Below are 15,448 nucleotides of genomic sequence, written 5' to 3' on the forward strand. Positions count from 1 at the left end.
TAAAATCTTCAGGTGTATTTTCTCCTATTTTATCTAGTTCTATTCTAATCCATGCCGGTCTATCTTTCTCAAAAAAAGATGCAATAAATCTAAGTTGATTTGCATTATAATAATTCTTAAAATTTGGAAGTTGTAACCCTCCTAGATCAAGTTTCCATGTCAATTTTTCCAACGATATTCTTGACATCTTACCTTTCCAAAGAAACTTCCTCACATATTTATTTAACTCTTGAAAAAACTTCTGGGGTAATTGTATTGGTAGTGATTGAAATAAGTATTGTAGTTTAGGGAATATATTCATTTTCACGGTATTTACTCTACCTACTAATATTATTGGTAATATCATCCATTTATCAAGATCTTCTTGAATTTTTTTCAATAATGGTAAGTAATTTAATTTGTATAAGTTCTTTATATCATTATCAACTCTTATACCTAAATATTTTATACCATTTGCCGGCCATCTAAATTGAGTTATTAATCGACATTGACTATAATCGCCTTTAGTAAGAGGTAAAATTTCACTTTTATCCCAATTTATTTTGTAACCTGATATTTTCCCATATTCTTCAAATCTATAGGATAATTTACGCAACGAGTGCAATGGGTTTGTTAAATAAAGCAGAACATCATCAGCAAATAAGATAATTTTGTATTCTTCCTGATTAACTCTGAAACCCTTAATATCTGGGTCCATTCTAATTAATTCAGCTAATGGTTCTATCGCCAACACAAATAAAGCAGGTGATAATGGGCAACCTTGCCCTTGTTAACTGAAATGGTGTTGAAATTTGACCATTTGTTACTACTTTAGAGATATTATGAACTAGGTGAAAGATGACATAAGGTCCTTGCATGGCAGTTAAAAACAGACCAGACTTCTAAAACGATAAATGCAATTCGAACAAGAGTAAATAAAATTACTTATAAACCTTTAGAAATTAATGAAACTTTCAAGAATTTTTATTCTGAATTGTATGAATCAGAATCACAAAATGATAATGTCAAGATAGAAAGGTTTTTATCACAAATAACTCTTCCAAAATTAAATACGGAAGAACAGAAGGGATTAGATATGCCTTTTACATTAAAAGAGGTTGAAGAAGCTCTGGGATCATTTCAAAGCAATAAATCTCCAGGAGAAGATTGTTTTCAACCTGAATTTTATAAAAAGTTTAAAGATTTATTAATTCCTCCTTTTATGGAGTTAATACATAAAGCGGAAAGAACTCATAAACTTCCAGAATCTTTTTCGACAGCTATTTTAATAGTATTGCCAAAAAAAGACAGAGATGTTTTAAAGCCAACATCATATAGACCTATTTCTTTGTTAAACACTGATTATAAAATAATAGCAAAAATATTATCTAACAGACTATCTAAATACTTATCAAAATTAATACATATGGATCAAATAGGATTTATTAAAAATAGACAATCGGCAGATAATGTAACTCGGTTATTTAGTATAATTCATTTGGCTCAAAAGAGGGAGGAAATGAGTGTGGCAGTTGCTTTAGATGCAGAAAAAGCATTTGATAGATTGGAATGGGATTTTTTATTTAAGGTATTGGAAAAATATGGATTAGGGGTATCTTTTATAAAATGGATTAAAATAACTGTTGAGATAAGCTGCCGAACTAACTGCCAGGGATTCAGAAGTGCGGGAACAGGAAGAAAGGAGAGAACAGTACAGCAGACTGAAGCTGAATCCCGAAACGATTTATGGAGCCAGCCCAAAACGAGAATCAGGTGCCTCAATTTAGGCAGCTACTGGACCCAGGGAAAACAGAAAATCCCGGAATGAGGATCGATGAACCGGACCGTAAACCGGAATGCGGATTTCACGGACCGGACCATGACACTCACTCCAGTACAATCGCATGTTTATTATGATTGTTTTTATCAGTTAATCTGAGAGGGGGTAAGTTCAAAGAAGATGTGAGGCAAGTTCATTCACACAGAGATTGGTGGGTGTCTGGAATGCCTGGGGTGATGGTAGAGGCAGATATATTAGAGACTTTTAAGAGACGCTGAGACAGGCACATAAATGTGAAGAACATGGAGGGAGATGGACATTGTGCAGGCACAAGGAATCAGTTTAGAGGCCATTTGGTTGCTAATTTATTTGGTTGGGCTCAACATGATGGGCTGAACTTTGTTGACGTACTTTGTTATGTCAGCAATATTTCAATGCTATTTTCAGTTCGGTGCGTTGTTTTACCGTATCGAGCTGCAGAAATCCTTTCAGCATTTTGTCCAACTTTGCCAACTCATTCCTGATTCCCACATCACCTTCTGGGACTGGGAGCCTTTCCCCATCACCAGGTCTGAGGAAAAGCGGGGAATCCTCTGTCACGGTTTCCTTCTCTGTGAGTTCTGTGATTTCCTGTAAACATGGAAGGTGTTGAGTGACGGACTGAGTGAAGGAGAATGGAGAAGACATTATCTGCTCAATGATGAGACGTCCCAGTGACTTTGATCACAGGAACAGTCACTGGGCAGCCTCTACACCCATTCTGTAAATTACTGGTTTCGGTAATTAGCAGCAAAGCACATGACTGTGGAAATTACAAATCAGAATATTATTAGAGTCACAGAGCCCAGCAGCACTGGAACAGGCTTTTCAGCCCTTCTAGTCAATACGGACCCGTTTTTGTTTTTACTGCCAACAACCTGCATACACTTCCCATCCATGTCCTCACCCAAATTTCTCTTTAGTGTCTAACTCGAACCCACATCCACCACTTCCATTGGCAGCTCATTCCACACTCGCACCAACCTCTGAGTGAAGAATCCCCCTTCAGATTCCCAAAAAATATTTCACCTTTCACCCTGAAATATCAAGTATGACAGTGGGAATGTGTGTATTGAACCGGAGGAAATAGCAGAGGTACTTAATGAATACTTTACTTCAGTATTCACTATGGAAAAGGATCTTACTGATTGTACTGATGACTTGCAGCAGACTGAAAAGCTTGAGCATGTAGATATTAAGAAAGAGGATGTGCTGCAGCTTTTGGAAAGCATCAAGTTGGATAAGTCGCTATGGATATGAACATTTGGAGAGGTATAATGTGATTAGTAATAGTCAGCATGACTTTGTGAAGGACAGGTCGTGCCTTACGAGTCCGATTGAATTTTTTGATGATGTGACTAAACACATTGATGAAGAAAGAGCAGTAGATGTAGTGTATATGGATTTCAGCAAGGCATTTGATAAGGTAACCCATGTAAGGCTTATTGAGAAAGTAAGGAGGCATGGGATCCAAGGGGACATTGCTTTGTGGATCCAGAACTGGCTTGCCCTCTGAAGGCAAAGAGTGGTTGTAGATGGGTCATATTCTGCATGGAGGCCGGTGACCAGTGGAGTGCCTCAGGGATCTGTTCTGGGACCCTTAATCTTTGTGTTTTTTATAAATGACCTGGATGAGGAAGTGGAGGGATGGGTTGGTAAGTTTGCTGATGACACAAAGGTTAAATGTTTTGTGGATAGTGTGGATGGCTGTCAGAGTTTACTGCGGAACATTGATAGGATGCAGAACAGGGCTGAGAAGTGGCAGATGGAGTTCAGCCCAGGTATGTGTGAAGTGGTTCATTTTAGTAAGTCAAATATAATGGCAGTGAAAATGTCGGGACTGAGTTGAGGGGAAATGTCTCCACGCCGAGGGTGGTGAATGTCTGTAAATCCCCACCACAGAGGGCGGTGAAGACTCGGTGATCGTCCTCACATAAAACAGAGGCTGGCAGATGCGTGGAGACCCAAGGGATCGAGAAAATGAGGATCGGCAAAAGCATGTGGCTGAGATGGGAGAGTAGCCTCCATCTTGCTGATGGTTAAAGAGGCCGAATGGCCTCCTCCTGTTGTTTCTCACTTAATGTTTCAGTGTTCCTGTCCAGTGAGGCCAGAGGAATGTGAATAGAAATGAGTGTTTATAAACATAGACTGATTTAAATGACAAACACCAGGAAATTTGCAGATGCTGGAAATTCAAGCAACACACACAAAATACCGGTGGAACGCAGCAGGTTAGGCAGCATCTATAGGGAGAAGCGCTGTCCACGTTTCGGAACGTTTCAGGACTGACGAAGGGTCTCGGCCCGAAGCGTCGACAGTGCTTCTCCCTATAGATGCTGCCTGACCTGCTGCTTTCCACCAGCATTTTGTGTGTGTTGACGGATTTAAAAGAAACCTGCTCATTTTCTGTGTGGGTCTGAATTGTGTGTCGGGATGGGAAGTGAATCAAAACTATAACTCTGAGAACTCTGTGACCTGGGGCTGGAGGGACAGGGATCGGGGAAGATATCGAGGGAAAATCTAAATACGTATGGAAATGATATACGGAAATAATGAAATAATTTGGGAAATGCGGCAGTGGGTAGGGCAGTATGTGAAGGGCGAGGAACAGTCACCGGTCACATGGGAGACCCTCCAGCGTCACGTGATCATGTTTTACTGCAGATAGGCAGCATTTGCGGGGTTGTTTCCGTGGCCCCGCCCACCGCCTGTGCCGCATGAAGCACAGTGCGCATGCTCACATGCCCGAGCAAGGCTGTGATGTTTTTTTCGTTCTTTGTGGAAGTGGGTCAGCGGTGGGTCCGGGTTCGGGATCAGAATCCGGAGGGGGTCCTCGCCCCCTTGGACGGCGAGCCGGAGACGGATTATTCTCTGCGGGGCAACACCAACAATTTCCCTTCGGTGAGTATTGAAGCCGGTCCCGAGCGGGGAGGTCTGACGTTGAGCAGTGACTTAACTTTCCCGAACTCAAACAAAAGAAAATCTGCAGTTGCTGGAAATTCGAGCAACGCGCACAAAATGCTGGAGGAACTCATCAGGCCGGGCAGCATCTAGGGGAAGAATACAGTCGACATTACCGGCCGAAACCCTTCGGCAGGACGGGAGAATAAAAGATGGGGGTGGGGAGGGAAGAGAGAAACACAGGGTGATCGGTGAAACCTGAAGGGGGAGGGGATGAACTTTCCCGAACTGGCGGCCTCGCCTCGCTTCCTTCACAGAATCTGCCGGGGTCGGTCCGGGTTGTGAGACCTTCACACCGAACCGTCTGAGATGAGCCGCCGCTCAGCCCCTGGTGTTCTGGTCCTATTAGCAGGATGAAGTAAAACATATTTCTGTATTGTTACTGACAGAGAATTGTATAATTTGTGTTCCGTGTGTTATCTGAATGTACTTGCCTGTGATGCTGCCACAAGTCAGTGTTTCTTTGTCCCTGTACCTTCCCGTACTTGTGCACTTGGCAATAAATTCAACAGGTCCTGAGAAATCTCAGTGAGATTTGATTAGTGATGATCATCTTGGCAGCTCGGTAGGTCGAATGTATGAGACAGTACACTGTTAAATGCAAAACCCTGAACAGTGTTGATGATCAGAGGGATCTTAGACTCCAAGTTCATCGCTCCCTGAAAGAGACTGCACAGATTGATCGGATGGTTAAGAAGGCAAATGGCATGGTTGTCTTTATTAGTTGAAGCATTGAGTTCAAAAGTCGGGAATTTGTGTTGCAGCTTTATAAAACTAGTTAGACCACATCTGGAGTGTTTCATACAGTTCTGGTCGCCCTCATTCTCGGAAGGATGTCGGGGCTTTGGAGAGGGCGCAGAAGAGGTTTACCAGGATACTGCCTGGATTAGAGGGCCTGAGCTATAACAGGAGGTTGGACAAACTTGTGTTGTTTTTCCGGAGCCTTGCCGGCTGGGGCGAGACTGGATAGACGTTTATAAGATTACCAGAGGATTAGAAGCCATGTCTCAGAAAGGCAGCATCCTTAATCAAGTACCTCCAGCACCCAGGGAATGTGGTTTTCTCAATGTTACCAGCAGGTAAGGAGGTACAGAAGTCTGAACGCTCACAGTCAGTGATTCAGGAACAGTTTCTTCCCCTCTGCCATCCGATTGCTAAATGGATATTGAACCCTTGAACACTACCTCACATTTACAATATATAGTATTTCTGTTTGTTGCACGATTTTTAATTTATTCACAGTGTTACGTACCCCGTAACTGGGTGTCTGACCAGCAGAGAAAGAAGAATACGTTGGAGTCTGGTGGTACCAAACTAAAGGTGTTTATTAGTAAACTACACAATACACTATCAAAAATGCAAATATACATATAAAACAAGTTAGCAGTAATAAACCTAAAAGGGTAGGAATAATAATAATAAATAATAAACTAGCTCTATCGATGTCTAGGGTTAAATGAATTGTCATAGGAAAGTATAGAGTTCAGTTCATAAATGCTGAGGTGGTTATGGCTGTTGTATTGAAATCGTTGGAGAGAGAGTGAGAGCTAGCGAGATGTAACAGTAACATCTGCGGCAGGCAAACCTTTTGTGGCTTTCTTAATCCATCATATCGTTATGGCCATTCAGTTATGACCCCTCCCTCCTTCAGCTAGACCATTCTTCTGTGGTGGACTCATCACTCTGGCATGAGTGGACACACACACAAGTCCCCACTGGCCCTGCTGTAACACTGTGAGCTTTACTGACCGATCTTCTGGTTCGGTCTCCGAAGGTGGTGTCTGAAGGGTGTCTCTCCAGACCTGCCTTTTATCCCCACTCACGGGGTCTCAGCTATCCATCAACTCTGAATGACCGTGTCCATCAAATCAGGCCACTACTGCTATCTCCTGAGGAATGTTAAGGAGCAAAGTGAAGTCCTTGTAGTGGAAGGTAAATAATCCAGGAAGAGTCATGATACAGTAAATCAACAGTCTCTCTCCCCCTCTTATCTGTAGCAGATGTTCTTGCCTGGGCTTTATCTCTCTCTTTCATGAGCAGCATAACAACAGCAATAGTTCGTAGTTCTCAGGAGGGGGGTTGGGAATGGTTAACTCTGCACCCCATTGTCCATCAGGTCTGTTCATCACTCATAACAACAGAAACATAGAAAACCTACAGCACAATACAAGCCCTTCGGCCCACTAAGTTGTGCCAACATGTCCCTACCTTCGGAATTACTATGGTTACCCATAGCCCTCTATTTTTCTAAGCTAGTTTATCTTTATTTTTCTCCAGTGTCTCTAGGTACCTATCCAAAAGACACTATCATACCCACCTCCACCACCGTTGCTGGTAGCCAATTCCACACACTCACCACTCTCTGAGTAAAAAACTTATCCCTATCATTTCCTCTGCAACTACACACGAGCACCTTAAACCCGTGCTGTCTTGTCATAACCATTTCAGACCTGGGAAAAAGTCTCTGACTATCCACACGATCAATGCCTCTCACCATCTTATACACCTCTATCATGTCACCTCTCATCCTCCGTTGCTCCAAGTAGAAAAGGCCGAGTTCACTCAAACAATTTTAAAAAGGCATGCTCCCCAAACCAGGTAACATCTGTGTAAATCTCTGCAACCTTTCTATGGTTTCCACATGCTTCATGTAGTGAGGCAACCAGATTGAGCAAATTGGGGTGTGACCAGCATCAGATATAGCTGCAACATTACCTCTCGGCTCCTAAATTTAATCCCGCGATTGAGGAAGGTCAATGCACCATATGCCTTCTTAACCACAGAGTCAACCTGCGTAGCAGCTTTGAATGTCCTATGGACTGGGAACCCAAGATCCCTCTGATCCTCCACACTGCCAAGAGTCTTACCATTAATACGTACTATATTCTGCCATCATGTTTGACCTAACAAAATGAACCACTTCACACTTATGCTGGTTGAACTCCATTTGTCACTTCTTAGCTCATTTTTGCATCCTATCGATGTCCCGCTGAAACCTCTGACAGCTCTCCACCCTATCCACAACTCCCCCAACCTTTGTGTCATCAGCAAATTTACTAACCCATCCCTCCACTTCCTCATCCAGGTCATTCATAAAAATCATGAAGAGTAAGGGCCCCAGATATATGTATAATGTAATTGATTTAGTTATTTTTATTATTTTAATTAGGGTTTTTTTGTTCTATATTATGTATTGCATTGAACTGCTGCTGCACAGTTAACAAATTTTCTGACACACGCCATTCATAATAAACCTGATTGTGATTCTGAGTGGACTGATGATACATTTTTCCTGGGGCTTGAAATGTCTTGATACATTTCAGGTGAGAGGAGATCTGAGCAGCAGGTTTGCTTCTTTCCACAGAGTGGTGGGAGACCCCACTGGTCACATGATCACATTTGCCCCTCCCATTTAACAACAGATGGGCAGCATCTGCCCATCTGTTTCTGAGGCACTCACTTGGCGCATGCTCTCTTGTCTCCGGCTGGGCGGTGTTTTCATTTCCGCTCAGTGCTGAAGTACTTCATCTGTGGGATTGGGAAAGGGTCCTCATCTTCTGGGTGGGGGAGCCAGGGATCTGGATCACTGTCTGCGGGCCGAAGATATTGCGTTCCCATTGTTGAGTATTGAGACCAGTCCCGAGCAGGGAGATCCATTGTTGGCCGTGAGCCCTGAAATGATCACTAATTACTCATTTATTTTCCGATTATCTGGGCTTGTCAAAAATGTGTGGACTTCACTTAACCTGCATTGAACGATTCAAACCAGGAGCCCAGGCTGTCTATTTCCGCAGAGTTGAAATGGAAGTCCCGCCATAGGTCATGTGAGGCTGTGTGCCGCAGATCTGCCCCGCCCTCCGCTTTGTGATGCAAGATCACATAGTGTGATTTTCGCCACTGAGTTCATGAACTTCCCTGAACTCGCCTCATTTCCTAAGGCTCCTCACATTCGTCCTGGAGCTTTCTGGCTGTTGTGTCTTCTCCCGGACTGGGTTGGGTGAGAAAGGAGAACGTTCCAGGTTGTGGGGATCTTTGATTTCACTGCCTGCTTTACCGAGGGACTGGGAAGTCTAGGGGGGAGAGTGGTTTCTGTGATGTGCACATGGCCGAGTGGTTAAGCAATCTGAAGGTTATGAGTTCGAGCCTCAGGCCAGGCAGTGCGTTGTATCCTTGAGCATGGCATTTAACCACACATTGCTCCTGCACGTTTATAGCCCAGATGGATCAAATCACCAAATCCTGTTCCTGTGTCTTATGTATTGCCATGACAGAATGATGGCTCCTTCTTATCCCATATTGTTTTGTGATGTGTGAGGGACAATAAAAGATTGTTCACAGAGATGATTATATTTGGCTTCAACGTTTAAATTTCAGTGAGTTTTGTTCTTAGTAACATTAAGCAGAAATGTTTGGTTCTCCTTTTCATTGTTAATGTGCTTCATTATCTCTCTGGTTAATGTTAGACCTGCAGTGAGAGGTTTATTGGAAGAAAAACCCCAACTGCAAGCAAACCATGGCTAAAGATGTGGGAATAGCAACAAGTGAACTAGCCCGAGGACTGAGAGCATCAACTGGAGAGAACACCTCTGAATCAGCTGACTTGGAGTTCCCAGTGAGTCAGTGAGGAGGAAGTTTGGTGAGTCTCATTTACTCAAACACTGGTCCTTTATACATTACATACCTGTACAATAGAAGGTGGGAAATAGTTGGTGAGACTGAATGTGCCCAGAAGAACCATTTATGCCTCTGTCAGACACAGTTGCAATCACTGCAGGTCTGGTAATGTGCTTCCAGCAGCCCAGCCCTTTAAAATCACTTGCATTTTGTGGAAGTCGGATCTGGATAAAATGGTGGAAATCGGGCAGAATCTCAAGTTGCTGGAGATCTGCATTAAAAACTGAAAATGAAGTCATCGTGACAAAATGTTTTTAACCTGAATTGTAAATATTGTTCCTCTCCCCACAGGTGTTCCTTACATGCTGAGCAGTTTGGTAATTCCAATTTCTTTTTATTACATTCACTCTGGATTGGTTTATGTTTCCTGAAATGTACCGGTTTTAATATGGACATGGAAATGGCTCACTCTGTGATAGTAGAACAGTAAAGTAACCACAACTTTCCCCTGCAAATTACCCTGGTACCAATTAGTTTGTTATTCCTAGAAATGTGTTCAGTACAGTTGCTGCGAACAAGGTTTACAAAAATAATCTCAGGAATGTTCGGCGTTATGTATGAGGAGCATTTGATGGCTCTGGACCTGTGCTCAATGGAGTTTAGAGGGACGGTGGGGGTGGTGGAGGGATGTATGGTTAAGTAAACCTACCAACTGCTGAAAAGCCTGGATACAGTGGACATGGAGAGGATGTTTCCATTAGACTGTGATCTGACAGCACAGTCTCGGAATAAAGAAGCTTCCCTTTAAAACTGAGAGGAGAAGAATTTTTTGGCCAGAAGATGTCTGATCTGTGGAATTTGTTGCCACAGAGGCTGGTTGAAGCTGCCATTTGGGTATATTTATGACAGCGATTAACATATTCCTGATTGCTGAGTAGCTCAGGGTTACAGGAGGAAGGCAGGAATATGGTGTTGGAATGAAAATCAGCTGTGGTTAAATGGTGGGGCAGACCAGATGGATCGAATCATCTAATTCTGTTCCTGACTGAATGATGGCTCCTCCTTATCCCGTATCATTTTGTGATGTGTGAATGACAATAAAAAAATGTTTACTGAGATCATTATATCAGCCTTCAACGTTTTGTTCTTAGTAACATTAACCAGAAATGTTTGGTTCTCCTTTTTATTGTTATTGTGCTTCATTATCTCTCTGGTTAAAGTTAGACCTGCGGTGAGAGGTTTATTGGAAGAAAAAGCCCAACTAGAAGCAAACCACGGCTGAAGACGAGGGAACAGCAACAAGTGAAACAGCCTGAGGACTGAAAGCATTAACTGGAGAGAACAGCTCTGCCTCAAGAGACTCGGAGATTCCATTTATTCAGTCAGGAGAAAGTTTGGTGAGTCTCATTTACTCAAACTCTGATCCTTTAGACATTACATACCTGTATAAGGGAAGGTGGGATATAGTTGGAGCGAGACTGAATGTGCCCAGAAGAACCATTTATGCCTCTGTCAGACCCAGTTGCAATCACTCCAGGTCTGGTAATGAGCTTCCAGCTTCCAGCCCTTTAAAACCACTCCTATTCTGTGGAAGTCGAATCTGGAGAGAGTCACTCAGAGACCGTATAAGTACAAATGCTTTGTTCCAAGCACCTGAGGCTTACTCAGTTGGTCACTCAGACAGACACAGTCGATGACTGTCCCCACCCAATCCACTAACTGACTAACAATTCCCCTTACACCACAGATATATCCATCCAGATACTCCCCACGCAACACAGGTTGGAGCCAAAGATATTTACTACATGAACCGCCCCTATAGACAAGTTACAGAACAGTCATAATGGCTTCCAGACACAGAACAGACTGAAGCTGTCCTATCTCTTCGCATGAGTGCACATGGAGATAAGCATCCTGAAACCCTAGCTAGCTACCCTCAAGAAGAAACATGGCTCAGCATGGCTTAGCACATCTGTTGATCATCAGCAATTTCTTTCAGAAAAACAGGCTGCTATTGTTTAATGAAGTGTTAACCCTTTTACATACTTTATCATTCCATCTTTTAGATCATTACATGATCAACAAAGCAGTAACTTTTTACAGAGAAAGCAACCGAGTACAGCTTTGACTTCTCAGTGGGTAATGACAGTGTACAACAGTAATTATAACAAAGATATGTACAACTATTAGGCCATAATGCAGTATCATGCCCCACATATTACCAAACAGGCCTTCAAGATCACCGTTTCGATCCTTCGGTGAACCCGTGTAAATCCTGCCCTACTTTCTTGATGCTGTCAATCTCCTTTGCAGTGTGCTCGGAGAGGGATGTAATGTTAGCAGATTCATCAGGGATATAGGTTCAACATTCTGTGTCAATAATAGCACAGGTTCCCCCTTTCTCAGCTAGGATAAAATCTAAAGCCATACAATTCTGTAGGACTGTTTGTCATATTGCAATAATTTCAGTGGATATTTCTGTTACTTGGGCCTGTGTTTCTGTCAGGGCCCCTGCAGTATTGTGGCCAGCTCCTCAAGTGCTGTATCCAAATTGATTATCTCTCATGAATTCCCAGCTACTCCATAGGAGAGAAAAGTAATCATCCAAAATCAATCAGTCTCAGTTGTTCCTCTCTGCTGCTGGGCACCTGCAAGTATGGCCAGGATGCATGTTTCCCAGTATTGGAAGTTCCGTTTGGTGGGGGCCTGAGACACCATTCCTCAAAACACTGACAGCCACAGTCATCTATGACTGGACCACAGGTCCTCATCTCACTTCCCCGGATGTTATTTGAGAAAGCCCAGGCTGAGAGTTCCTCACTCTGGTTGAGCGGGATTACTGACATTGGAACCATAGTTTTACCATGCTGTGGAATTTCAGCACAAACCCAGCAGGCCCCTAGTTCTACCTGTTTGGCATAGGTATGACAGAAAGACAGAAATGTGTTAACATGGGGGCCCCCGGATGCTGGGGTGAGCCCTCTCAAAGACATAAACATGAACACCACTAACAACCAATACATTTTCCATTAGTCCGAGAGTGACCTTCTACACAGTTCCTTCAGTAACATGTTTGGCACCTAATGATGTATCCACCGAGATTGCCCCTTCAGTTTCACAGCCACAGGAGCGGTCGGCACACCTAATATGGTCCTCTCCACCGAGGTCCAAGATTCCCTCAATCCCAGTTGTTTGTCAGGAAAAAAATATCCCAGGTTCCCCTCTGCAGAGTAGTTCTCTTCCTTGTAAGCCTGTCGTACCTGTGAATGCATGCTTGGAAAATTTTGGTTAGTTGTTATATATATGTCCCCATGTCTTCCCCTCGGGTATGAATATCCAATTTTGCTGGTAGACTTTCTGGGAGCAATGTTACACTAGGTCTTAGTCCCAAGGGTGTCATCATGGGCCATCCATAAATGATTTCAGCTGGTGACAACCCTGTTTTCCCCTGTGGGGTAACCCTCATATGGAACTGGGTGACGGTAGGACCTTCAACCGAGTCCAGTCTCCACTGTTAGTTTGGCCAATTTACTCTTCAGAGTGCCATTGGCTCTCTCCACTGTGCCAGCGGCCCGAGGGTGGTGTACACAGTGGAATTGTTGCTTGATAGCTAGTTCGTTACGTATGCCTTTGTTTACTTTCATCACGAAGTGTAGGTCATTGTCAGAGCTCAGCATCTCTGCCAGGCCGTACCCGGGAAGTATTTCCCGTAATAATACCTTCACAACAGTCATAACAGTATTATTGGTAGTTGGAACAGCTTCAACCCATCTACTAAACACATCTATAATACCTAAGCAGTATCTATAGCAATGTACTCTAGGCAATTCAATAAAATCAACTTGTAGACACAAAAAGGTCCACCTGGCAAGGGAGTCGTACCCGGTGTGCAGGGTACAGGTTACCAACCATTCCCTCCTTTCCCAGGTGTGTACAATTATGTATATAATCGACCAGTATTGGTAAAAACTGTGTAGGAACACAAACCTGTCCCACTTTGGTGATCCAAAAACCTAGGTCGTGGTCCTTCTGGCACCCCCATCTGGGACCACAGTTTTCACTCCTCCTCAGAGGCATCCCCCTGAGAAGAACAAAACTCGAGGTAGCTGTAGAGCGGTGAGTAAGTTGTTTACAAAGGTGGCATTACTAATGGGGTGGCCAGAGGAAGTCAGGAATCCCCATGTTCCCAGAGAGTCCCGTAGTCATGTACAATTCCAAATGCATAACGGGAGTCTGTGTAAACGTTCCCACTTTAGTCTGTTGCTGGGATACAGGCACGAGTCAGAGCAAACAGCTCAGCCTTCTGGGCAGAGACAGCTGCTTCAAAAGAGGCTTGCTCAATTACTTCACTGTCCATCACTATCGCATAGCCAGGATATCGTTTTCCTGCTGGATCCACAAAGGAGCTTCCTTCCTCATAAAACGTTGCCTCGGGATTGAGGGGATATTGCTAAATGGATGGGAGAGTCTGTCCTTCTTCTGTTGTGATCCAGACAGGGGGACAGTTGGTGCGACAGATTTCTTGGCCTGAAATTACACAGAGATGGGATACAGCATCTTGGGATTGAACACTATTAAAAGGTTGTCTTACCAGATATCCCATCTTCACCTCAGACTCCTTCCCGTATTAGACTAGACCCGCGGCCAAGTCTTGCCAGTCTCCCTCGGTGCTGGAGGCTTATTTCGTTAGGGTGTAGGCCAGGAACCCTGGGCTCTTTGGCTTGAACCCAGGGCAAACACTAACAGTGGTATGGGGAACCACCAGTTCTGTCTGTCGCCAAAGGAAATCCGGAAATTCGGCCAGTAATGCAATACCGTCTCTTCCTTTAACCTGTCTAATCACCGTGACTGGGAACTTCTGTCCATCGAGGGGTGCATAATATTGGCTTTCCTCAGTGGCGCACCCCGTAGGGTCAAAGCACAGAGTCACATGAGGGTCGGCTGCTGGCAGAAGGAGTGGAGTCTAAATTAAGTGCCCTCCACTTGGGGTCGGAAACTGGAGAAGCTGTCGGTTGTTCACCTGTCAAGGGTGACAGCATTGTCTGTGCAAAGAATCTCGACTTCCAACAGACAGAGCAAGTCTCTCCCTGCTAGATTACACACCCCCCCCCCCCCCCCCAATCTGGTGGTGACTGTAAATGAAACCTCACACTGGCACCCCTGGAATTCCACCTGCAGTGGCTGGGTACGTGAATACGTACGTTCCGTGCCTTCGAACCCTGACAGAGTGATTATAATGTCTGATAGCTGGAATCCCTTTTCCAATACTAGTTCCTGATCGAGAGTGGTTGTGGTTGCCTCATATCAATCATAAACGGAACTGGATTTCCAGCAACTTGTAATATTACATTGGGCTCTTCCTGAGGGTTGGCACTCATGGTTGGAAGCATCTTCTTGTCAGTTTCCAAACGGGTTGTTGTCCCTACCTGTCCTGTGCTAGATTTTTTCTCCCATTTCTGTTCCTCAGATATAGCCCGCTCGCGTCCTTCTTCCCGCTGAGCATATTCAGCTTTAATATTAGTTCCCTTCGGGGTTGATCGAGATTCGAAAGTTGGGTCCTAATGATATGTCAAAGCTCGTCACATTTGATTTCGGTCATTGTCAGTCCAATCCATATTATTTGTTTTAATCATGTTGGCTAACTTAGTTGGTAAGCATTGGAGCAGTAGGGCATTAAACTGGGGGGGACAGATTTGCTTGGTCTCCTGCGAAGGTGCCGTAGCAGGCCACAAATCGCTCTCAATAGTCTGGTCCTGATTTCCCAGCCTTATGTTTGCATTCAGGTACTTTAGTGATGTTTACAGGTTGCTGGAGAGCCCTTTCCAAAGCTTGAATGATTTGGTCCATCTGTTCATTCTCATTATGTTTTCCCGCCTGTGACTGCTGATAGGTTTGGTATCTCAATTCTGCCTTCAATTTCCACCCCTCATCAGCTGAGAGAATCATGCAGCAGAGACCAAATAAATCTTGCGGAGTCACATTAAACTTTTGTGTAGTACTGTGGACACACTGAGCAAACTGTGCTGGTTTTTCTTTTCTATCTGGGGCCTGATTCATGATCATTATCATTTCTTG

The 15,448-nt window shown here is 43.9% G+C and overlaps 2 protein-coding genes across 10 annotated transcripts in view; one reads left to right on the top strand and one right to left on the bottom strand.

Moving 5' to 3' along the window:
* Window positions 1–15,448, bottom strand: part of LOC140722873 (uncharacterized) — a 103,048-nt gene that overhangs the window by 31,170 nt on the left and 56,430 nt on the right. The gene's annotated exons all lie outside the window — the stretch shown is intronic.
* The window catches only part of LOC140722898 (uncharacterized), a 53,392-nt gene continuing 42,534 nt past the window's right edge, over window positions 4,591–15,448 (top strand). For 7 of the 9 annotated variants that reach the window (XR_012097765.1, XR_012097766.1, XR_012097764.1 and 4 more), the window contains exons 1-3: window positions 4,591–4,699; window positions 9,223–9,395; window positions 10,594–10,770. The gene's annotated coding sequence lies outside the window, so the exon portion shown is untranslated. The remainder of the gene's footprint in view (window positions 4,700–9,222; window positions 9,396–10,593; window positions 10,771–15,448) is intronic. The other 2 variants (XM_073037535.1, XM_073037536.1) reach the window with 2 other exon arrangements.

The sequence above is a fragment of the Hemitrygon akajei genome, unplaced genomic scaffold (assembly GCF_048418815.1).
Source record: "Hemitrygon akajei unplaced genomic scaffold, sHemAka1.3 Scf000092, whole genome shotgun sequence".
Taxonomy (NCBI): domain Eukaryota; kingdom Metazoa; phylum Chordata; class Chondrichthyes; order Myliobatiformes; family Dasyatidae; genus Hemitrygon; species Hemitrygon akajei.